This window comes from Corapipo altera, unplaced genomic scaffold, assembly GCF_003945725.1.
Source record: "Corapipo altera isolate COAL_440 unplaced genomic scaffold, ASM394572v1 1, whole genome shotgun sequence".
Classification (NCBI taxonomy): domain Eukaryota; kingdom Metazoa; phylum Chordata; class Aves; order Passeriformes; family Pipridae; genus Corapipo; species Corapipo altera.
In genome coordinates, this window is record NW_020884873.1 from 41,640,756 (window position 1) to 41,664,619 (window position 23,864).

The 23,864-nt window shown below is 35.9% G+C and overlaps 1 protein-coding gene across 5 annotated transcripts in view; it reads left to right on the top strand.

Moving 5' to 3' along the window:
* Positions 1-23,864, top strand: part of FOXP2 (forkhead box P2) — a 405,788-nt gene that overhangs the window by 104,619 nt on the left and 277,305 nt on the right. For all 5 annotated transcript variants that reach the window (XM_027658815.1, XM_027658786.1, XM_027658843.1 and 2 more), the window contains exon 3: positions 17,865-17,948. The gene's annotated coding sequence lies outside the window, so the exon portion shown is untranslated. The remainder of the gene's footprint in view (positions 1-17,864; positions 17,949-23,864) is intronic.

Below are 23,864 nucleotides of genomic sequence, written 5' to 3' on the forward strand. Positions count from 1 at the left end.
GTCTATTTACTAGGAAAAATAGTGTATCTCATAGCCTTATTCTAGGTGCCTGTACCAGGAGGCTGGTATATGTATAATCTGTTAATAGTCCCTGGAGAGAGACAGGGACCTTCAGCGAGCACTTTAGACAGCTGTAGGGTTCTGTGATAAATCTCTTCAATCTCCTTAGAAATATGTTTTTCTTTCCCTTCTCTGACTGTTTTGAGGCTTCTGTTGCTTGATGTCATTTGGGGACCTAAACTGGTCTGAAAGGGTTCTAGGTATGTTGCAGATGCCTTAAGATTAAAGTGACACAGATTCAACACTAGATAACTAGAGCCACTAGATCCACTTCTAGTCAGATGTCATTTTAAACTAGACTGATAATCCTAGTTCATGCTGATCAATATTTGTGAATATACTTAGTGCTTTGAATATCTTGAAAAAATTTGGTAAACAGCTTTCATATAATGATTTCAACGTTATTTTAGCTATGCTGAGATTATTGCTTGAGAATGAACACTCGGCATTTTTTGTACATTTGGACAGCAACATGTTTGCTTTATTTCATATTGTCTATTTACAGTTTTGAGGCAGGAATTTTCCATAAAATTTATAGAAATTCTCACTGGCTGTACTTGGAAAACAGCAGGAAACAATGTGTAGAACTAAACCTCTGTCCCCCATGGTCCTGTAATTTCTATTTAAATTTTGTATTAATTCCAAAAAGATACCACATATATCCATAAATATTCTGCTGAGCCATACCTCAGCAGTGTTGAAAAGTGAAAGTAATTGTTACTGGAAAAAGAGCTGCAATACAGAGAGTCTAAGCAATCTTCTAGGTTTTTGGTTGCAGGTTAGCCTTTCCCTTTTCTACCAAAATTAATGTCTAAGTGTGTAAATGGTCTCCAGGTCTAATGCCCAGCTGAGACTGAACCCTAGTGCCTTATATACTTAAACCTTTGATTGTACTTGTGCTGCTGTCTGCTTTTACAATATAAGGACCAAAGCAAGAACAATGTAACTACCAGTATTTGAATAACACTAGCGAGTAATGGGGTGTGATTCTGGCATCTGACTTTTCAGTGTAATTTACATAAGTTTTGAGTTACTGTCAAAATTTTGAAATATTGATACATATCATTAGTGTTTGTGAACTGTAGATATATAATCATGGTAAAAGGAAGACTCGAGTCCAGCTGTCTTTATTGAAATATGTAAAATGTTAAATAACATAAAGTGAGCACCCAAATTCTAAAAAAAAACACTTTCATAAGTTAACAGGTTTTTTTTCCATTTTATGACAATAAAGGATCTTGGTCTAAGGTCCAGCATAATTCTCCAAACAGAACTGCTTTCCAGACCATGGTACCCTCAACTGCCTTGCTGTCACACCTTTTTGTGGTTTTTTTTTTCTTCACTACAGTGCTCCAATATGGTTTATTATACCCTTTACCTAACTGCTTTCTATATTGTGCAGACTGCATCTTAGTATTTATACTGTTTCCCTTCTATTTTCATATCCTTCATGCTCATACTATAGCATAAGGAGATAATTGAACTCTTGTTGCACCACGTTTTATGTGCAGCTTTTTCTAAATGCTTTGTGTGCCTCTTCTGTTGAGATAAGTCTCAATTTTCTTCCTCCCTAATGACTGCATTGAGGATTTGCAAAGAGTGCAGTGACAATGCACGTGAAAGAGCTCTCAGTATCTGACTGATGACACTTCAGCAGCTAATTGCTCATAGAATTTTACCTCATGAAATGGTTCATACACCTGTTCCACTCAGTACGTAACTTTAGAAATCTACATGGTGAGTGAAGCTTTGCCAAAATATGTGATATATTCCAAAAACCACAAACGTAATTGGAATTTATAAGGGTCTGCTCTGAATGATTCCTTTTTCTCCCACTGAAAACTCTACCTCTAGTATATATTACTGGCAGAATGTGTTTGTGAAATTTCATAAGTTTTCACCTTATTTTACTTAATTTGTGATTCTGAACGAGTTTTTGCTTTCACTGAAAATGACAGAGAAAATTACTTCCTAAAAAAAAAAATCATCTGATTATTGTGAAATCCTGTGGAATTAGGAGATATGTTGAGTTCAGTTTTTGAAAGGAACCTGAGAGCCACCGTGGTGAGTTACTCCATGAGAGAAGAACTGAAGGACAAGGCAAAAAATTGTTCTAGAAGAGTTTAGAAAATGCTGTTCATTTGAGAGATGCTTTTTCTGATAATTTGAAATTTTGATCTAATAATTTTTGCAGTCCTTGGATATGAAAAGATATTGCAGTAACCACAAGTGTTCATGTATGGCTTTATGTAGCTCAGTGAATATTCTTGTTTGGGTAATCAATGTGCAGCACTGTATACTGACTTCAGGGATCCTGAGATTTGTGGGGCAGCAGCCCTTAGCATAGCTGTATATTTTACTTTATCAGAGGTAAACAATCTTTATATTCTGGTCCTATTGCTGCCACTCTTCCCACTTTCCTTAGTCTGTCATACTGTTGCTCGTTTCCACTAGAGCTATTAGTTGCAAAAGTGAGAACATACTCATTTTTTGACTGGGAGAAATATAATAGTTAGGAAGAAAATGGAGGGAAATACACATGCATGGTGATTGGAGTACAGAGCCTGTTCCCATTAGAGTCCTAGGTTAACTTTTGAACTTTAGTGGCTTTTACATCCTGTGCAGAGTGATAGTCCCAGAAATAAAACAGATCATAAGATATAAAAAGGGAATCTATAAACTGGTGTAATTAAGGTTCACCTACTTGAAGCTGTAGTGATTTGGAAAACCTCAGGCCATCAAGTTCTTGAGTATCTTAATACTTTCTGTAGTAGAAAACAAAGACTGCTGTCTTGCCAATGAGTACACTACATGAATTAGTGGGTCTTTTCCATGTTAATATGCTGCAATTTTATTTCCTGCTAGGAAAATATGTAATGTTTTCTTTCTTGTGCAATATTTCCTTTAAGAGGAACATTCGTATTTGTAGCATATTTTTTTCACTGATGTAATTTCTTATTTTGTGTTGTCATCTTTATTGAGGACTCAGAGCAATTAAGAGATTCAATAGGTTTAGTAGAACATGGAATACACTATGCTAATGCATATTTTCCCTTCTCTATATGGAATGGAGCACAATTAATGACAAATAAAGGATCTTTGTGTATGAGACTTGTTGTGAGACAGTATTATTTTTCCTCATTGTAATTGCATTACATTATCTCTCCCTTCTGTATGCATGCTGATATTCAGCATGAATTTGTGTATTTGCCTCAGAGTTTAGGACTGGAAGGGTTCTCTTGAGTCATTAAGGTCAATTTTTACTATCACAGCTGTAATTCCATATTTTTCTTTGCAATTCCTTTTAAAAATCTTATTTAAAATCATAACTGGATTTAATTTTCATAACCCTTTCTTTATGTCTGGAAGTCCTGTGGCAGTTTGCATGAACCTGTGATGGAGAAATACATCCTGAACCTTGACACTGATTTCTCTAAAATCAAGAACAGTCATAGTTGGAAGTACACTGTAGTTTTTAGATTAATAAATGTTATTGTCTTTCATAGTATGTTAAAGTGTATACTAGATTCCTTTAAAATACGGATTTGGGAAATTCTGATGTGATTGCCAATTTTTCACATAAGGGCATTGGTGGTCCAGTAGCTTGTGCTCTGGTATTCATATCAAGCATACATATTTTTTGTGGGTATGGCTTAATGGTACTCTTTAATGTCTATGAGATTGTATGGGCAAAAGTAAGCAGGATTTATCCAACAGATATGTTCAGCTTAATCTGCTCATGTTACAAAGTAAGTATGTCTGCTTTTTAAGACAGAACTCTTTTTTATAGAGTTAAAACTGAATAAAACACATTACTTTTTAAATGTTCTTACTGATCCCATTATTCTTTACGTGCATTTTACAAATAGGATGTGATGTTTTGAGTATGCTTCAGGCTTCAGTAGTTTGTATAATGTTCTATTTTCTGCAGCAAAAGCATGTCAAGGTGATCTCTGTGGGTGGTTAATATTTTCTGGAGTTTATTCTTCAACCATGAAAATATGCAAAACTGGAGAGCTTGGTGGTATGTCCTATATTCAGGTATAAAATATATATATATATATATGTATATAAATTTTATCATCATTAAAAATATTAGAAAAAACCCTACAAGTGTAGTATCAGATACTGTTTGTTCATGGATGAGTGCAGCATTTGTCACTCCTGACTTGTGTTTGTGGTTTTGCTGGTGAGCAGTTCCTGCAATAGCTTATATTGTAGTTTTGTGACAGTGTAGTGTAAAAGTGTTGTATAAATGAAATATTTTAAAACATAATGTTTGAAATCATAGAATATCATAGAATATGGGGGAAAATGTTAAAATTACAGAATGTTTGCATTTTAGCAGAAATACTCTTGATTTATTTGACAGGCTTTCGGTATTATTTTCCATATTTTCAAATATAAGTTCTTTTAAAAACACTTATGGAAAGCAACAGTAACATATCTTTAAATGAAATGTATGAATATTGTAACAGTATTTGAATAGGAAAGAATTATTAGAAGTCAAATTATTAGAGAACTGAAACAGGAAAAAGCTGAATGTAAGTCCTGATGCTTTCACTACTGTTGGAGTAGTAACAAGAAAAATTGGAAAAGAAAATGCCAAATATGTCCATATATATAAAATACTTTTGATTTATAAAAAAGGGATATTGAAAAAGCTACTAAGCATTTCAATTAAATGCATTTTTTTCTTTCAATACTAAAGCAAACATATAAGGAAATTAACTGTTACTAAGAAATAATGATGTACCTGTATTTTGATTGCCAGCTAATACCATGTTTAATCATTGCCTCTGTCTTTCTTCTGTTTTTGTTTCCTTTAGCCTCTACCTCTGGGAAATTGTATTTCTGGTGTTTGTATAGTGTATAGGAAAAGTGAATCTCTGGTTTTAAATGGGAACTCTTTCAGGTATGTCTTGCTAAGTGAGACATCTCTGGTACAATGTAATGATTCAAAAGGTATATGCAGCAGAGATCTTTTCATATTTCCCTTGCGATTCCTGAGAGTTTGATTTACCTCATTAAAAGGCTGGAAAAAACACTCGGAGTACTTCCAACATAGCCTTTTTAAGGATGTAGTTTTTAAAATCAGAAAGAGCTAAGGACTAGGTCCAGTGTGTTACCTTTTTTGGGGGGGGGGGGGGCAGTGATCACTTTCTGCACAACCCTTTCATTTCTCAAGGCAGCAGGACAACTACATCTTGTTTCTTAGAAGAGGTTTATATTCATAGTTCTTTTCTCATTCCTTTGTCTTACCACAGGTGGAATGGGAAATTGCTCTAAGTCTGTCTACCCAGCAGCCTTACTGACATATTGCTAGGCAGAGTTCGATGAGGTGCTTGTAGTCTTATGTTGGTAATGCTGTAATGACTGTAGTAGTCCTGGTTCCTTATACACATTTGCCTTTCATAGGATCATAGCTCTTACTGCTACTCTTCGATCTGCAATGGGGGAAATTCGCTGTAATGACACAGTTAATGGTACAGGACTCCAGAAAACAAATATCCCATGTGAAACAGCAAAAGCTTTTGGCACTTAGGAAAATGTAAGGCTATGTGTTCTCAAGGTGAAAAAGGGTGATCTCCATCTGATGGGACGCAGCAGCCATTTGGCTCAACATGTTTCAAATGGTTAGATGAACTTTCTCCATTCTCCGTGACTGAAGTTTATAAAGATATTTAAAAAGAAAAGCAAAGTTTTGCTTTCAGTAGGATTCATCATACCATCAAATCTTGACTTCTTTCATGAAGATGGTTTGCTGGTGTCCTCAAATTCGGTTAGCCATGATGACAATTTTTATAGTTAGCCCTTTCATATTGTGAGATATCTATTGCTTATGAGAGATCCATCCTGCCCTCTCTGATGGTGGTGGATTTCTACTGCTCCCTGCATCCTGCATGTCCTGGAGGCAAAGTTTTCATTGAAGATTTATCCTGAGTTCCTGTTTATAGTTATGCTCTGCCCAAAAGGCACTTGTAGATTCACTGTAGAATACTCTGGTGGAAAACATGTCTTCAGAAATTCTAATTACACTAGATTAGTTTTTTCTCTTTGTATTACCTCAACTGTATTATGTCTTCTAATGTACAGTAAATTGTTTTGTTACATCATCTTCATCTATCTTTACATTGCCTCTTGTTCAGAGAGACTACACACAGTTCCAGAATACATCTGATGATAGTGGATATTTCAATGTACACAGCAAGATATTTCTATCAGGAATGGCATAACAGCAGCTGCATACTTCTGTCTGTATATTATTTGATTGCTTTTCTAATTGCAGAATTATGGTGGCAGTCAAAAATGGAAAAATATCATAAGTCAATCTAACAGCATTACTTATCTCAGAAATTCCTGCGTGCAAACATTTAGGATTTGTTTCAGGATTTCTAAAATTTGAATGCATAAACAAGTTAATAGAAACACACTTTAGAATTTAATAAGTGTGATATATGCTAAAGTTACTAATCTGTAAATGGCAATGAGTAGTCCATTATGTGTACTGGCCATCTGAGGTTTTTATGTTGTCTGCAGCTGGTGGGTATTTCCATTCCATCTAAGCAGTGATGATAAAGTAGAGTGTCACAAATGGGAAGGAAAAATACGAAAACAGTAGAAAATATATTTTCCACTTGGATAAATTGTTTTTAAGTAAAGGTATTCAAAATACTTTTTATACCTCACTTCTATGAAAATTTTGAAATGGATAACATAGCTGTTAAATGAATATTTGGAACACTAGGAACTAGGAACACCAAACTTAAACCTGTGTTGGAATTACACTTAATACCAACCAAATCCCTCTATTTTGGATTTTAGTGATTGAAAGAGAAAAAGAAAAATTAGCCATAGGAATTTTGGTCAGAGTTTACTGAATTCAACACTGAAAGAGATTAAAAATATATATTGCAAATTTTTTTTTTCCTGTGTGTCAGTGAACTCTGTTTCAATGCCTGTGTAGCCCAGGAGAAAATAAGGTTAGAATTATCAGCAAAATTCATACATTTACTTTGCTATTAATATAGATGTATTAGCATACATTTTAAATTAATTAGTTTGGCTAAAGTTTTAATAAATTATATAGAGAGTTTGGCATCAGGAAAGTGATTTATAAATTCATGGTAAAAATAAGTGGATGAAATGTAAAAGGAACAAGGGTAAGTATGGAATTCTTTGGTTAAACATCAGAAGAGCTTCCAAATGTAAGAATTTACCTGAACAGATTTACATGTTGCTATAACTGCCCACTACTGAAACCTTGTAAAAATAATGTAAAATCTGCTGAAGGTAGTCCAGTACTTTTATGCTTGACAGGGTGGGCTTGATTCTGTGTCCTACAAGTCTGACATAACCGGAGAGGGCTGTCAGTTATGACAGAGGAGACTTGCACTCTTCTGAAGTGAGAACTGGAGGCCAGATGGGATTACCTTGGACATTCTGTGGGCAACTCAACAGTCTGACATGTTTGCGGAGTTACCAAGAGGAAGGATTTTTTTTATTCTTTGAAACGTAATAAATTATTCTGTTTTTAATGGGTGTCTTGAATCTTTAGAATTACTCCTACAAAATGCTTTGAATAAATGAACTCAAGGGCCAGATATTGATTGTTTGTCTTGGGCAGAGTTTTATTAGAATCAGTAGTCTCAACTCAAATAGAGTCAGAATGTTGACTCAGAGAAACTGAAAGGATCTCGGTTTTGTATTTATTTCTCCTTATATCTACCAAAAAGTGTACAGTCAAGATGGAATCATAGATATAACAGCATTGCATGAATTCCAGCTGTGGAGTCCATAAATAAAGGAATATCAAAAGTGCTCAGTTCTGGCTTTAAATCTGTTCTGCTGAATTCAGTGGGAATTTTGCTGTTGAAGGTAGCATAGTTACATCAGTCCTGGGCTACCCTGGAAATCTCATCTGTATAGTCACATTTCAGAAAGGACTTTTTATAGTGTTTAATGGTAACATCACATGAAATTAAATTTATTTTTGTATTTCACTGAAAAGTTTCAATTGCTTTAAATCAAGGACAGTTTAAATTTCCCATAGGCGGTATACAACACAAGGCCATTTTGAGACTGCTGGCAGGCAGTTTTCAAAATGGTCCTTTTTACATTACAGTTCAGGGCAGCAGGATCATATTTAAATAAATGCCTCATGACATCAGTAACCCATGACTGTAATCTCTTTTACTTTACCTTTGACACCAACATATTGATGCTAGTCTTTATCCTCATTTTTGCAATTTATTTTTGCAGTTTATTCTTTCATTATTCCCATTAATTTCTTTGTCTTCTTCTCTATTATCTGTCTTTCCTTATTTTTTTCTCTCTTCTACTTTCATTACACAGCTCTTCAGCTGCTTGTGTTTATCCTGGTAATCTATGCACAAGACTCTGGAAAAAGGGGGCAGGTGAAAAAGCTACTGCAGAGTAACATCTGAAGTGCATCTGCTGTGGTGTGACATATCATCTTAGGGTGTTAAATATCAACTTACTTGATCTTTTGCATTTACTTTACTGGAATGTGATGGTTTTTCTTATGCTGGATGTGGCACTTAGTGCTATGGTTTTGTTGATGTGGTGATGTTTGTTCAAAAGTTGGACTTGATGATCTTGGAAGTCTTTTCCAACATTAATAATGATTCTATGGCGTTCTTCTGGGAAATACTGCAAACCGTAATTTATTCTTATTCTTAATAGCCTCCCCTTTAATTTTTTTTTAGCAGTGCAAACACCTTTTTGTTTTTTCTCCCATGGCATTTAGTTTCTTTTAGGGACTTTGGGTAAGAGAAGCTTATAAAATGATTTTTGGAAATACATGACTCACAAGTGGATCTTGTTTTTCCACATTCTCAGTGACTTCTCAAAAAAACTGAGATTGTCCAAGACATGGCTTTCCTTTTCATACTGGAATATTGACTCCTTCCCTCATATCATATATATCGACATACACATATTCTTTATTGTAGCCTATAGCAAGTTACCTAGTGTGAACTCCATGTGTACTGATCTGTAGTTTTCTGGACCTTATGCAGATTTTTTAGGATTGATTTCATATTTGCCACGTTCCTATGATATTAAGACAATTTTAAGCAGCCATTTGTCCATTGTAGGTTCAACTATTTCATACTCGTATTCCTTTAGAGTTGTTGAAGGGATACGCTAAAGTGAAGTCTTTTTGTTTTCGTGTTCTCTAATAGTACTTCAACTTAAGACAGATCCTCTCATATGTCTCTCTAAGACCTAGTGACTTCTCCAATCTCCTCTGCTGTGGATGAAACCCCAGTGTTTTAGTGGCCCCTGCTCTCTGCCAGGCATGGGTAGAAGCCCCTAGGTGGCTGTGTGTGGGAGGTTCCTCACTAAACCTGATTCTGCCCCCAGCCTTGGCCTGTCCCCACTGAGGTTCCTGATGCTGTGGGCTGGGGCTGCCCCCAGCTCTCCCTTGGACTGCAAAGCTCCCTGACCAAGTGCAGCCAGGTCCTGCTCTGCCCATGGACAACCCCTATGACTTCTGGCTCCCAGCCCAGGGGGAGCTGCTGGTCCCTGCATCTCTCTGACTCTTGTCTGTGTTTCATGTTTAAGGCTCCCAAAGATGACAATCCTTTCTGTTTTCCTCACTTGGACACAACTTGAAGCTTTTAGAAGGATGCCTTTTTCTTTCTAATAGCCTCCTTTTTCCCATTTGTTCATGACGGCTCCCTTCTCTGGATTTTCTCAGTCTTTTTTGATAGGTTGTATGCATTTCTTCTGAGCTTGCAAAATGTGTCTTTAATCAGTTTCTGTGCCATCTGTAAAGATGTGACTTTTGTAGCCAACCCTTTTTTCTGCCTTGTAACAGGCTTACTCATTTTTATTCAGTGACCCTCTTTGAAATGGTGGTAGAGTTTTTTTGGCTTTTGTTGCCCCTTCAAGGGCATAGATTCCAATCTACATCAAAGCAGTTATTGACTGTGGCTAGAAATTTACTGTGAGTCATACCCCGATGTGACGTGTGCTTGTACGAGACAGGCAGAAATATCTAATGGCCCTAATTTTTATCTGCCATACTTATAGGGACATTTTTCAATGTTATGAAGGTGCTCCGTTTCTTAGTTGTATTTAGGTATTGCTTCAGAACATGGGTTATGTGTCTTTCTTGATGTCATCTTCCTTGGCCATTGTTGAAGGGGAGTCTCTGGGTTGTTTAACATGAATGGGCTGTTAACTGCCAGATGGATCTGATAACCCAGAGCAGTTGTTCTCTAAGGGGTGAGTCTCTGTGAAAAGAAAAAAAAAAAATAAAAAAAAATCCTTGAACTTGCCCAGTAATCTGAAGTGGTTCATATAAAAATACAGCATAGCTGAAGACTTGCTGTTTCTGTAGGGAGGACTGGCTTGGGTGTAAGAATTTTCCCTCCACAAGGAACCAAGAAGTGAATGATGGAGATGTGTGATCAGTGTCCTTAAGAGAGTCCTCTTACTCAGGTCACTGGGCAGAGTCTCTGAGAAGAAATCAAGGACGTAACTCTCTTCTTCTTTACAGGTGACACAATGTCCTGGGGTAAAAAGTATTTTCCCCTGGAGTTAGAAAAGTGGTAACCCCTGAGAGGGTGATATTATTCTTGGTGTAGGGCCCAATCAGAAGCTACATTTCGCTCCTTTGAAATCAACATATTATAACAGACCGGAAAAGAAGGAAGATGACCTAGCTGGAAGTAGCCATGTTGTGAAACCACGAGGAGAGAGCGGCCAGGAGCCTCGCTGGGGGCCGAGGCCCCCCAGCCCCAGCTGGGGGCTGCAGGAACTTGAAACAGTGTTAAACTGGGCCAAGTACTGTGGCTAAAAGCTGCGGGAGTTTCCTCGCTGTGAGGGGGCAGCAGGAGCGGCAGCAGAGACAGCACCAAATAGAGAGCTGTGGTTGAAAGCCAAGAAGATAACCAGCAGCAGCGAGATGGCACAGAACCAAACTGAGAGACACAGAACTGTCCAACGGAGAGAGAGAGGACTAAGCTCAACAGAAACTGTTTTGGGGTGAGACCCGGCTTTACTTTCCCCAAACCTTTGGAGACCCCTTTTTGGAAGAGGAGGGGGTGGACTTCCACTTGAAGCAGCACCAGAGAAAGGAGCTGAGAAGCTCAGAGACGTTCTGGAGCTGGACCAGGATGGAATGCAGGGGAAGTGGCCTTGTCCCCCCTCTGCTGCCGCGTTGGCAGCTGAGACAGAGCTGGTAGAACGCTTGGGACAAAGACTGAACTGAGAGCTGCCCTAAATGTTCTGACTCAGGAGGAGCTTCCCCTGAGGAAGGGACTTTCACAAAGATGCCCTGCACTTCGTGGTATGACGTGGTGAGGCGAGCCTGTCCCTGCTATCACAGTCCATGGGAGAGGGAGCTTCAGCTGGAGATGAAGGGCCAAGGGGTCAGAGGAAACCCCTGCATTGTAATGGAGAGAGAGAGAAAGATATTTTCTATCTACAACAACTCCAGCTATGACTGTTGCCTTGAAGAGGAGAGACACTGCTACCCTGAAAGTGGAAAGGATCTTTCCTTCTTCCCTTCTGAACTTTTATTGGAGGGAAAGGAGGGACTTGATCTAATGTAAATATATTGCTTTACCATAGGAGAGATAGTTAGAATTGTGTATATAATGTATTATAGTATTTATTTGTGTAAGTAATAAACTGTAGTATAATTCCCTTCCCCCCATACTGAGTTGTGTTATGTCTGGAAAACCTTCTTACACTGAGGCAAATTATGGGAGGGGGGCTTGGACTTGGAAATTGGATTTTTGAGGATCTCAAACTGCGACACACAATAAATGAAGTCACGGCAAAATTTAATTTTAGGGTAAGGATCTCTGCAAGGATCCAGTCATCTTATGGACATTTAGTTTGCAACAAATATCTGTAGCTAACCATGGTGGTCATGGTGGTGAACCAACCTTCTAAGCAGTTTAAGCTGTTCTTTTGGTTGCCAAACTGAGGATATGTTAAGGCTATGGAAGCCCGAAGGAAGCCCCATGTTGATGAGGGAGTTACCCGATGTTCAACCAGAGTGGGAAATGCTTACTTTGGAGATACTGCAAAGAGTCAGATAATGCAGATGACAATAACTAGTGGGACAATAGCCTGTCTTTATTTTCATGGTACCATTTTTGGCAGGAGATTGCAGTTGGAACTTCTTCTTGTTTTTTCTTTTGTGGGATTTTTTTCCTCTTGCATTTTGTTTCGCAGTTAGTTTGGATTATTTATCCACTTTCTTTTTATTTTTTTTTTAATGTTTTCCTTTTGATCTGTAGACCCTTAGGGATTGTGTGTGTTTATTATGGTTTCTGTCAGTTTGTGTATTTTTTTAATGTATTTTGATTAATTAGACAACTTCTGTATTGTTTGTGGGTGTGGACCTCACACTATTTGGTGTTTCTTTTTTCCTGGAAGTTGTGTGACTGTTTAATTTTTTGAATATAATTTTTTGTGTGTTTGTTGTTGTTGTTGTTGCTACTGTTTTTGTTTATGTTTTGTTTGGTTTTGGTTTTCAATATATTTACTTAGATGTGATTCTTGTGGGTGGGGAAGAAACAGGAGGAGCTAGAGTTCCACATGCAGATGCAGAATTATAGAATTGAAATAAACTGCCAGCTGGCAGAACAACTTGAACAATGGGATTTAGTGATGGATGGATGCAAGTTCTACAAAAGAGTCAGGCAGAGAAGGGGTGGGAGGGTTGCCCTTTATGTGAAGAAACAGCTGGAATGCATGGAACTCTTATGTTTGAAGGTTTTGGTTCAATATAAGGGAAAAGATTTTCAGCGAAAGGGCAATTATGCAACAGAAATGGTTGCCTAGAGAAACCAGGTTGTGGAATTCCGTTTTTTGGAAGTTTTGAGGGTGCATTTGTCTGATGTCCTAAGTGACCCAGTCTAAATTCAAATGCTTTAAGCAGTTTTTACCAGTCAGCTACTCAATGTGAGTGGAAGAATCTGTGATGTGGTGCATGTATCATGGCAGAAGGGTTAGGTGCTTTTTGACTTCTTATAAGAACTAACTAGATATATAACACAACCCAGGATGATCACCATGTATGTGCTCTTATGAAATAATACTTTTTAAAGTTGTTCTACATTCTAATCTGATAGTATTCTTGAATCCCTTCTAATCACATCACAAAAGGGAGAAACAAATTGTAATTCTGGAAATATTTCAGAAGACTGCAGTGTCATTATATTTGTGGTATTGTAGAACAAAGTATTTAGGAATAGTTAATTATTTTCATGTTTGTTTATATTCTTCTCCCTCAATTACTGTAGGCTCTTGCAGTTTATTATAATAAGAAAATTCAACAAATGAAAAGTGGTTTTCCTCTGAACTGTCTTACAAAAAAATATGTGTTTTCAAAAGACAGACATGCCTGAAGAGAAAGTAAGGCACAGTATCTGTGCACATTGGATAAATTGTTCAGGAATCTCCATGGATATGATATTGGTATCGTGCATAGTTAAAAGATTAGTGTCAGCACAGGTTAGTTAGACCTGCCTCAGGGGTGGTTTACTCTGTATACCCAACCATTCAGACAGTGATACTGTGGAGGTTTTGGAAGAAAAGAGTGAGGAGGGATGATTTTTCCATTGCTCCAAGCTTCCCATTCATTGGTACTGTCTCCATTTTCTCCAGTGTGCTTTGATAAGTACATGTGATCAATGTCCTATTAATCTTTAGGATAAGTAAGACCTAAAAGGAACAACATCCCAACCAGCCTCTCTCCCCCAAGAGGAGTTATATGTAACATGTGCATCAGTTACACAGTGAATGGTACATACTGGAAGCAGATGATGTATTTAGTCCATGCTGACATTTCTTCTGTCACTGGACATCTAATAGTAAATTTTTAATGATTTTTTTGTAAATTTTATTATTATCCTTGGCTTATTTGTTCGCCCAGTTACATGTTGTCTGGATTAATGGAGTATAGGTGTTTTGCTTAGCAAATTCCATGTTGTAAAAATTCAAGAATAATTTTTGTGGTATATAATGTAATTATAACTTTTCTTAGTGCATAGCATTTGTTGAAAAATTTGGGAAATATGTAGTTGGGGAAAGTTGACAGCTCAAGAAGCATTCAGGAGTTTATTATTTTCTCTATTCCAGGTGAAAAAATATTTGCTTCTCCCACCATCACAGAACTTCTGTTTGGGCACAATAATAACCTAATCCAGCATTCATTTGTCTAAGTAGTAATGTGTAGCAGTATGTAAAAATTGGCTAATGCGATCACAGTAGTATGAAGGTCTTTTCATAGGCTCATTTAGCTTTGGACTGATGATAACTACTAATTCATTTTGCATGTTCTTGTTAATTATAATGGCATCCAGTAGTGCTCATCTGGTGTGAGCTTCTGAGTATCTTTTCTGTTAGACAGGAATTGTCTAACAGAACTTGGAATCAGGAAGAAATGTCCTTTTAACCTATTTGCTGTACTGTAATTCCATAATATTCTTTAAAAATGCATATTTTTTGTAGTGTAAGTTAAATGTCTTGAAGTAGTTTAAGTGTAATTAAGAATGCATAGTTTGCTTATTAAGTAACTTTACACATTTTTTTCGTTATTTTAGAAGATATACATTACCCGTTTTGTGTCAATTATTTATTTTCAAATAAAATTCAGCATGTCCCATTGACGTAGTGCAATTTATGACTCGCTTAGAAGTCTTGTTACGCATTAAGACTTTTGTTTTCAATTGTGTTAGTGCTATACGATAGAAAGATGGAAGCTACTGATACCAGTGAGTGTTTAAAATAATAGTCCCTCTAACAAGTAATTCTTGCTTTACTGAAACCAGTTGTGTCTTTGGCTCAATCTATCTGATTCAAAACAAGTGTATCTTATATAGATAGCCCTCAACAATGTTCTAAAATTTTCCTGAATGCTTGGTGAGTAGTGCTTCATTGGAATATTTTATACAAATACCTACTTAAAGCAGAAATGCAGATTGAACCATTTGTACTATAGAAGATAAGTGAACAAGTAGGTCTTACATGAAATAGAGACATCATAATAACTTGATCTGTTGAACAGTAGAACTGCACAAGTGCTGTAGTGCAATTTGGTGGGGTTATTTACATTTTTAAAAATATCAAAAGTCACCAATAAGGCAGGATAATGAATAAGACCATGTAGTCTCAAATCATAATGTTGTCATAGCGGCAGAATTCAAATGTATAACAGGTAAACTTATCCTAATGATCTGTGATCTAACATAAAATAAGCTAAGAGATGATTGCAGCGAGTAATGGAATGAGTTAAAGGAAATAGTTTGCAGCACACAGGCATTGTGTTCATTTAAGTCAAGTTTCAAAGGAAAGTCTTCATCCAGGAATGAATCTGGCTTTCATTTTGAATTAAATATTGAAGAATGGAAAACATATCTCTGTAAACACTGTCAGAATGGGATAGGTAAACAGTGACATTAAAGATCTACCTGCTGGGGTCAAAGGTATGGAACGTGCTGGCTCAGGTAGAGGAAAGGTAGAGAAATTTTATTGTTGAACTGGAATAACTCGAATGATTCAGGTCCAGGTTTAAGGATGCAAATAAAAATAAAAAAAATCAATGTTTATAACAGAAGTAATATGATTTTTTTAAGAGTCAGCTGCCTTTGTCAGGTAAACCACAATGGAATGTAGCATAAATGAAACATAGGTCAAAATATAAGTTTCCAAAGGTGAATATTTACATTGGTGAAAAGAAAGTTGATAGGTAAGACCTGCCATCTGTCTGTGACATATCTGTCACATCTACTTTGTGCTATCCTCACCATGTTGAATATTTCTTACTGACTTCTGAAAAAGTATAGAAATCCAAAAATAGACCAAAGATAAAATTTTAATCATCAAGACTAATGATTATGGTTGTTTTCATATTAGGAATAATTACCAAAAAATGTTATAATGAAACATTTTTTCTAAGAAGGCTGTATCTCAACAAAATAGGTCATGTTTTGATGTAAGATTTCATATATAATAACTATGATTGTCTTGACTTTATTTCTGAGGTGAAGGCAAAATGTTATGTTTCATATAATCCGAGCTAAAAAACCTGATGATTTGAAAGTATTTTGGCATAATGAAATATAGGTAAAAAGAGAAATACAGAATATTCATGTTTGAGGCTTATATGTTAACATAACAGATATTGTTGAAGAAATAACTGTAATGTGTCTTTCTGTCTAGAATTCAGGTGCACAAGAAGCTTCAAAGATTCAAAGTTGCAATCTTTTAATGGGAAATAGGACAGTAAGGTGAATGCTTCTCTCAATTGGTTAGACATTTCCATTGTGGATACAGGGTGACCACATGACCATCAAGCAAAGTTTCATTGACATGTATTTTACTTTCCAACAACTTTTAAGAATTGCCACCCACCTTCACCTCCTCATATTTGCCTTAGGAACCTTACCTGTTTTTAACATTTTCTTCTCTTTTTTGCTTTGTATTAAGGGCTCATAAGATTTCCTTCTCATTTCCCAATGCTGTCCTACTGTGCAGGGGTTTCATGTAGTGTTTATTCCTCCAGCCTGTCATTCTTTGCTCTTCCTTCTTCACTTGCTCTACTACAGAGGCTGCCAGGTAGCTTTTAGTTTTCTAGGAACTTCGACCTTCCCAGCAGGTTTTGTTACACTCTACAAACAAAGGAAGAAGTTAGAACTGCAGCTCTTTTAAATGGCCAAACATCTTGTAACAAAGTCTGTATTAATAATGCCAGTTGGAACACAGATTTTTTTTCTTAAACTGTGGGAAAGCAGTCTTTTCTTTATAAAATTCTACATTCATTTTACTCTTCAGCATGCTTCTGTCTGACCTTGTCAGCAAGAGAGAATTGCCAAGAGGCACCATCGAGAGGCTGGTAGGATCTACTTCAGAGGTAGCAGAGTTTCAGGCATTAAGTCTGTGTCTGTATTAGTAAATAAAGCAATGCTTGGAAATATTTCCAGGTCTCTGCCATCGTTTAGGTTTTTGCAAACTAACATTGGTCCAGAAAATTCCCAGACATTTATTTGACCATCTCCATTAGACGATTTGTATGCAGCCCCTCTGTTTCAGAGCATATGTGAGCATACTAGCATAGATGTAGGTTTATCTCTGCACGTTGATTTCAGGAAAGAGAAATGTACTCAGGCATAGATATAATCTAAATATTCTGTGGACCTGCATGTTCTTTATTTCTTCTGCCTTGTCCAACCTTCTCTCTTCGTTGCAGTCTTCCAGTCTCAGCTTCAAAGCTGTTTTTTTTTTCTTTTTGCTTGTCCTTTTGTCCTTCCTAAAATGTGTATACATTTAAATTTCATTGGCATGCTGTCTCCCATCTTCTGTTTCTTCCTTCAGATGACCCTGTGAACTTAGTGATATTGTGTGCAGTTCCCTGTCTGGATCAAACTACTTCAGGGAAGCCTTCCTTTTGTTTGCCCTTGGGTACCATAATAATAAAAATAGAATAAAAATAATAAGACTAGAATTTGAGTGATGCCTTAACTGTCACTCTACTGCAAGACAGAAACTTGGTGAACAATTATATTTCTTGTGGACTACGTTTAAACTGACTATTTGTTAAGAGGATCTTTCTCTTCCAACTTGCTTGGTCTTTCAACCAGCTTTATGTCAGAATCAAAAAATTAATTATTACACCTCCTTCCTTTTTCTTTCAGAGTACTTGCGAATCAGCATATGCACATCTGGCACTAATTAGAGGGAGTGATAATGCCAGATTCTGTGTTGTTTTCATTAAATGATGTCTAAATAGCTGTAAACATTTCTCTCTGTTTTGTCAGGATGGTGGTACTGGAATTGATTTTGGACATCGCTTCAGTTCAAGGTTGAAGTTAAAAGGTCTTTTTGAGTCTTAGAAGAAGCAGGTGAGTACAAGTCAAACATTACAAATCTTACAGTTTGTTCGTTTTTTTGTTGGTTTGTTTTTTTTTTTTTTGCAACATGCTTTTCTTCTGGAATTGCTGTTCTTGCTTACCAATTCATATTCAACTAGCTGGTCTCTGCTTCCCCTGATTCACTGAGATGCATGACTGCTTGTGTTATGACTAGATAGCAGGGAATATTTAAGTCATTTAGGCTTTCCCTACATGGTTTTTCAGCTCTGCTATAAAAATAAATAAAAACGTGGTTCTCTGACCAAGGTCTCTGGAACTCTGGAGTTAAGTTTCACTGTATAGTTTCCTTACATTAGCTGCATTAGGAGTATAATAATTAGGCTAATTTGTTTAAAAAGTGATTTTAGTCTGTATTTCTTGTAATAAATTTAAATTTTAAAAGGCAAGATTAAATAGTAAAGAATCCCTGAGTTTGGATATTCCTAGTTTCTTGAAACTGGGATGATCTTTATTCCTTTGGTAACCAAGAATATTCCAGGGTGTCAAGGACCATGAGTTTAAATCTTGTTTCAACTGCTTTGTGTGTTAACAGGCTGAATCTGCCTGTGAATCCATACCATTAGTGGGTGTAGTGGACTTGGCAGGCTTTGCTCCAGACCTTCTCAGCTATCTTCAGTGAATCATGTACAACTACCAGGTCTTTTTAACTTAGAGAGGTCAGGAAAAGGAGATTTGGAAGGAATTTGTGTAAGATGAAAGTTTAGCAAACCAGTCGCATTTATTTCAGGTTTTTCATACTTTCTATTCCAACAAAGAATTAATCTATGTATTGAGTGTTGCAGTCATTCACATTTTACTTTTTCTACAGGAGTATAAAATTTTTTCAGAATATTCCCAGAATTTTCCAAATTCAAAATTTTAAGGCAATATTTTACCATATAAATTGCAAAATATGCTCAACTACACCTGTTACTAAATTTTATAGATGCAGATTTCAACAGGATACAAAAAACTTACTCATCATAGTAGGGACCCAACTGCTTCTATGTACACCACTGTTTCTGAAGTAAATATGTATTGTTTCCCTATGTGCCATGTGCAGTGACTGCTAAGGCATTATGAGATGCTCCATAATGTTGATATATCCATCTTAATGTATTGATGCCTCAGAAGGGCAAAAAAGATGAAGTAGTTTCAGAGGAGTTAATGATGGTGACATTAATTAGTTCTGAAACTATGTTTATAACAAGTTTTTTAAAGGTTCACCCTCGGGGAGGAAGCACAGACCTTTTTAACCTAATTCAAAGTAGTGCAAAACAAGACTGTCCTGGTATGTGTTTCACTGTGACTGTCTTTACTCACTGGGTAATAAGAAAGGAAAATTCCTTTATTCCGATTTAGCTTCACCTTCTTCTGAGGACTTAAGATACTGGCCAGAAGGGTACAGTATGAATACGGTGAAACCAGAAAAAGAAGAAAGCTTAGCTGTAGTAATGTTGTAAATCAAAGGATATACAGCACTATACAGGGAAACTAGATATTATTGGCATCATATGCAAATTTTTTTTGACTGTATGTTAGTATGTAGTAATATATTTGCAAAACAGTGGTTTTTCCTTTCATTACCCAATGGAGAAAACAGTAATAAACAGATTTTTTGCTGTCTGTGTAGCAATGGAAATATGTCTGGATTTCTGTCACATATTTGTAAACATCTGAATGGTGTAAATTGTACACAGTCATGTTAGATAGTTTCTTCATAGACAGTGTCAGTATTTTGGCAAACTGTTTGGTTTGTTAGAAACTGTGTAGTAGTTGAAATCTGTTGAGCCAGCAGGAGAGTTTTATTTTTTAAAGGATATTTTTTCTGGAAGTTTACTACGTTCTGTACCAAATAATGTCAGAAATGCAGTAATAATGACTTGTACATCTATAATAGTTTGGCACTATAATTTTATTGAATTCCAGTATGTCTGAAACTTAAGGCATATGAGGGAAAGTAGCTGCTATTATGTTTACTCTATTATTTTCTTCTATATCTTTAAGTTAAATACAATCTATAAAAATCCTTTCTGTAAAGAAAGCCAAAATCTTTTTGGCCTTTTTAGCATTGGCCTCTATTTCTTGAAGTATGTGAAAGTGGAGAGGGAATGTTTTTGTAGTCTGTGAGGAAACAGTAGTACATTCTGAATTCTAGTTCTTCAGTATGTCATTGAGAATTGATAGTTTTTTAGGGCAGGATATGGTGTCTTTGCACTGATTGAAACTTGAGATTTGGACATAAATGTAGTGATAGATATGCATAAAATAAAATTTCATTTATGAGTACATTTTTAATTATCAGAGAGAAAAATTCTGTCTGCTTTTTGTCCTCTCAATGAGGCACTTAACTGTTTAGGAATAAGATTTAAAAAACTGAATTAGAGTTGGAAAAACTGAAACCAAGACAAAAATCCATATTGGAAAAATGCAAAAGCAGAGAAAAATGTTCTAGTTTTTTACTGCTGATTTAAATGGACAGTTTGGGGGACATCTGTGTTTTCTGAGTTAATTAGGCTTTAAAAAAAAAGCGCTAAATAAATCCTAGTATTAATTATTTTTAAATCGATCTAACTCTTCTGTGTTGGCAGTTTGGAGAAGATTGTGCTCATTCCTGTTTCTTTCTGCTACTACAGAACTTTAAACATCATGACTCGTCCATGTGTTGTACATGTACACATTTTATATACTACTAAATATTCAGTATATATATATATATGCTTATTTTGCATAGGGCAAGCATCATCATATTGTTAGATTAGTACAGAAGAATATCTCATATAGTTTCCTTTCAGCTGAACTGAAATTCTTTCAAGAGTTGTATAAGGTCTCATTGCTGGTGACCATGTTGACGACCAACATGTGAAACATATGATGTTTCCGTCAGCTGGGGAATGGTTTGACATTAACTTTGTCTACAAAGAAGTCTAACTATGATGCAGTACATTTTTGCTATGATTATATGTAATATAAATTATAGATTTAAACTGGACAGCTTTTCTTTTCAGTTAAACATTAAGTACAGTCTTAATGGTCTGATTTGCTGTGGAGAGCACTATTACAATAATCTACTTTTTAGAGCTTATATCAAATGTGAACTTGGATCACTTAATACAAAGTTTGTGCTTTGGGATATATTTTGATGGCATCTAGGAGTGATGCCCCCATATTTGTTGGAATCAGACCTTAATGATAGTGTCTTCAGAAATGAGTTATTGCTTAAATGCACTGATTGCTTTGTGGTTTCTAGGACAGAAATTTTTAAGGAAAAAATAGATGAAATCTGGTGTTTTTTCGAATAATTGTATGAAATGAGAAGATGGTGTGAATCCTAATAATTTTATGATTTCTTTTTTCTGTGTGACATGAATGAGAAAAGTGAGAACTGTTAATTTTTAACTGAACTGAATTTAGGTTTCTAAATGTGGCCTGCTCGAGAACAGAGGACCATTACTGTAGTTGTCATGTAAAATGAAGTTGGAGTCTGAAGCTCCTTTTTAGCTGTCAGCTTTATTAAGGAGCTACTGGTGTGTTGAACTAGGCACACATATTATATAAGCAGTGTATGGCAGTGTCTAGGGGGAATTTTCTCTCTCTTCACTGCTGCTTTATTAGGTTTCACTCACTCATTCACTGTTGCCCTGTCTAACTGCAGCTTTCTGGCTGCAGCTCACAGCATAGTAGGTCTAATGTAGATTGACGCCTTTGCCAGAGGACTGATTGAAACTTGTGTCTCATAGTTGCTAATGCTCACTCAACCATTTTATTGAAGATAAAGTAAATAAAATAGATTGCCATATGAGAATTCTCTGAAATCAAGTGGAATAATTTGACAGGTTTAAGCCCATGAAAAACCCAGAACATTGAAACAGATGGGAATACTATTTATGCACAATATACCAGGAAAAGGTGTCTGCTGGCTTGATGTTAAACTGTTAATGGCTTTTACCAAAATTGTAGTTGTTGAAAATATCATAATTTCCGATGGAATTACCGTTGGTGTTTAAATTGTTGCTTCTCTCAAACAGTGGGACTTTTTTTAGTGTAAGAGTAATGGATATGCTGATTTTATTTTCTTATTGCTTTTGATCTTTAAGAGACTGGTGAGTTTATTTTTTGAGAAAATAATTCTGTGAAATAATGCAAACTAGATTATTACTTTTATAGGTACTTAATAATCAGTAAGTGAAATTTTTAATATTAAAATAAAGTTGCTTAAATAAACCCTGACATTTCTAAAAGTACATCGATGCAGTAACAAAATGAACTGCTAAAGCTGTTGTGACAAACTGCTAGAAGTAATGGTCAACAAGACCCAAATATTCTTCACAACACTTCTATTTTATAAAGAATTGCTGTAGATAAGCACTGTAGTATGTCTGTGTTATTTTTAGACATAATATATAATAATATGTGAGTAAAGATGCAACAGACTACTCATTGTTTTATCTGCATAACAATGAGTATTGGTCTTTTTAGTCACACCGGGGGGCTCCTTAGTAGTTGGCCACTTCTTCAAAAAAGCAAGACACACCTGTATTTTAATTTAGTACAATTAATTATGTCAAACTCACTTAGAGTTTCCCATCTTGTTTGTACTTTTAAGAGCAAAAATTACTCTACTGTGTTTATAATACAGAGCACTGGCACCAGGTCTTTTTTCTCTTGTTACCATACTGATGACTGTGTGTGTCTGGCCAAACTTTTAATGTTCTCAAAGCAGTTCCAGACTTAAAATTTCAGCATTCAGTCTATGGTACTCTCTGTTCATTCAGTAGAATAAAAGGGTCATCAACAGCTTTGTCTTTCTGTGGGAGGGAATAAAGAAAGACACAGCTCTACGACAAATCCCTGTTTTAACACTTTCATTTTCCTTTTCTAAAATGAAGTTCTTTGAAAGTCTTGTCTTTTGGAGGCAACAGAGAACATTAATTTGATTAGATTTTAATTACATATGCAGAATTGCTTTGGGGTTTCTTCCCTGTTAGGACATCCAAGACAAAGAATCCCTGCTCATTTCTGTGTTGCGTAGTCTTTTCTCTCTCTCTTAGGTTTTTCTACTTAAGTTGGAAAGCCACTGTACCATTACCACAGTCTTTAAAGGAAAATCTGAGACTCGTGAGTGCTCCAACATAGATTGATTTAGATAGAATAAAAGCTGATTTTATCAAGAGAAACAGAAGCCTCAGCAGTAGTTTACTTTGGATTTCTGTAAAACTTAAGAAAACCAAATGTAGTTTCCCATATTTCTCAGAACAACTTATTTGTGCTGTTTTTCTCAGCATGGTCTCTTATTTGACCACATCTGAAGTAATTCTGAAAGACTGACTTGTGTGTTACTGTTTACTGTGTTCTCCAGCAACACAGTAAAAAGAATTATCTGTATTTTTGAGGTGCTTTTGAATTTACCTTATCCAGAAATCAATCTGTGATAAATGTGATGAACTAGCTATTTTAAATCCTTATTTAAAAGAAAAATAAATGTAGGCAGTACAGAAAGCAATTCAGTACAAGTAACTGCATATGGAAGAAATAACATCACATCTAATTCCTGAAAATAAATGAGATCTTGAAAATGGCATAGTAGTTTATTTGATTGCTTTGAGAGTTAGCCTCCCTAAAAAGCTGATTTTAAATGAGTTTTGTATGTGGAAGCGATGCTTGTTAACTGTCTTGCAAAGTGATTTCTTCTCTTCTCTGGAAAATGCATTATGAGATCCAGCAAAGAAAGAGGTGATGATTTTTTTTTAATGTAGGTACTGTCGTGTAGGAACTGGACAGAGATCACTGTCCCTTAGGAACTAGGTCTCAGAATTTTCAATGTAGCCTGTAAAACAGCTATTTAGTGGTAATTGTTGTCAGTCACAGTCTGCAGGAGATAGGTTTTTACTGGAGATTTGATAGGCA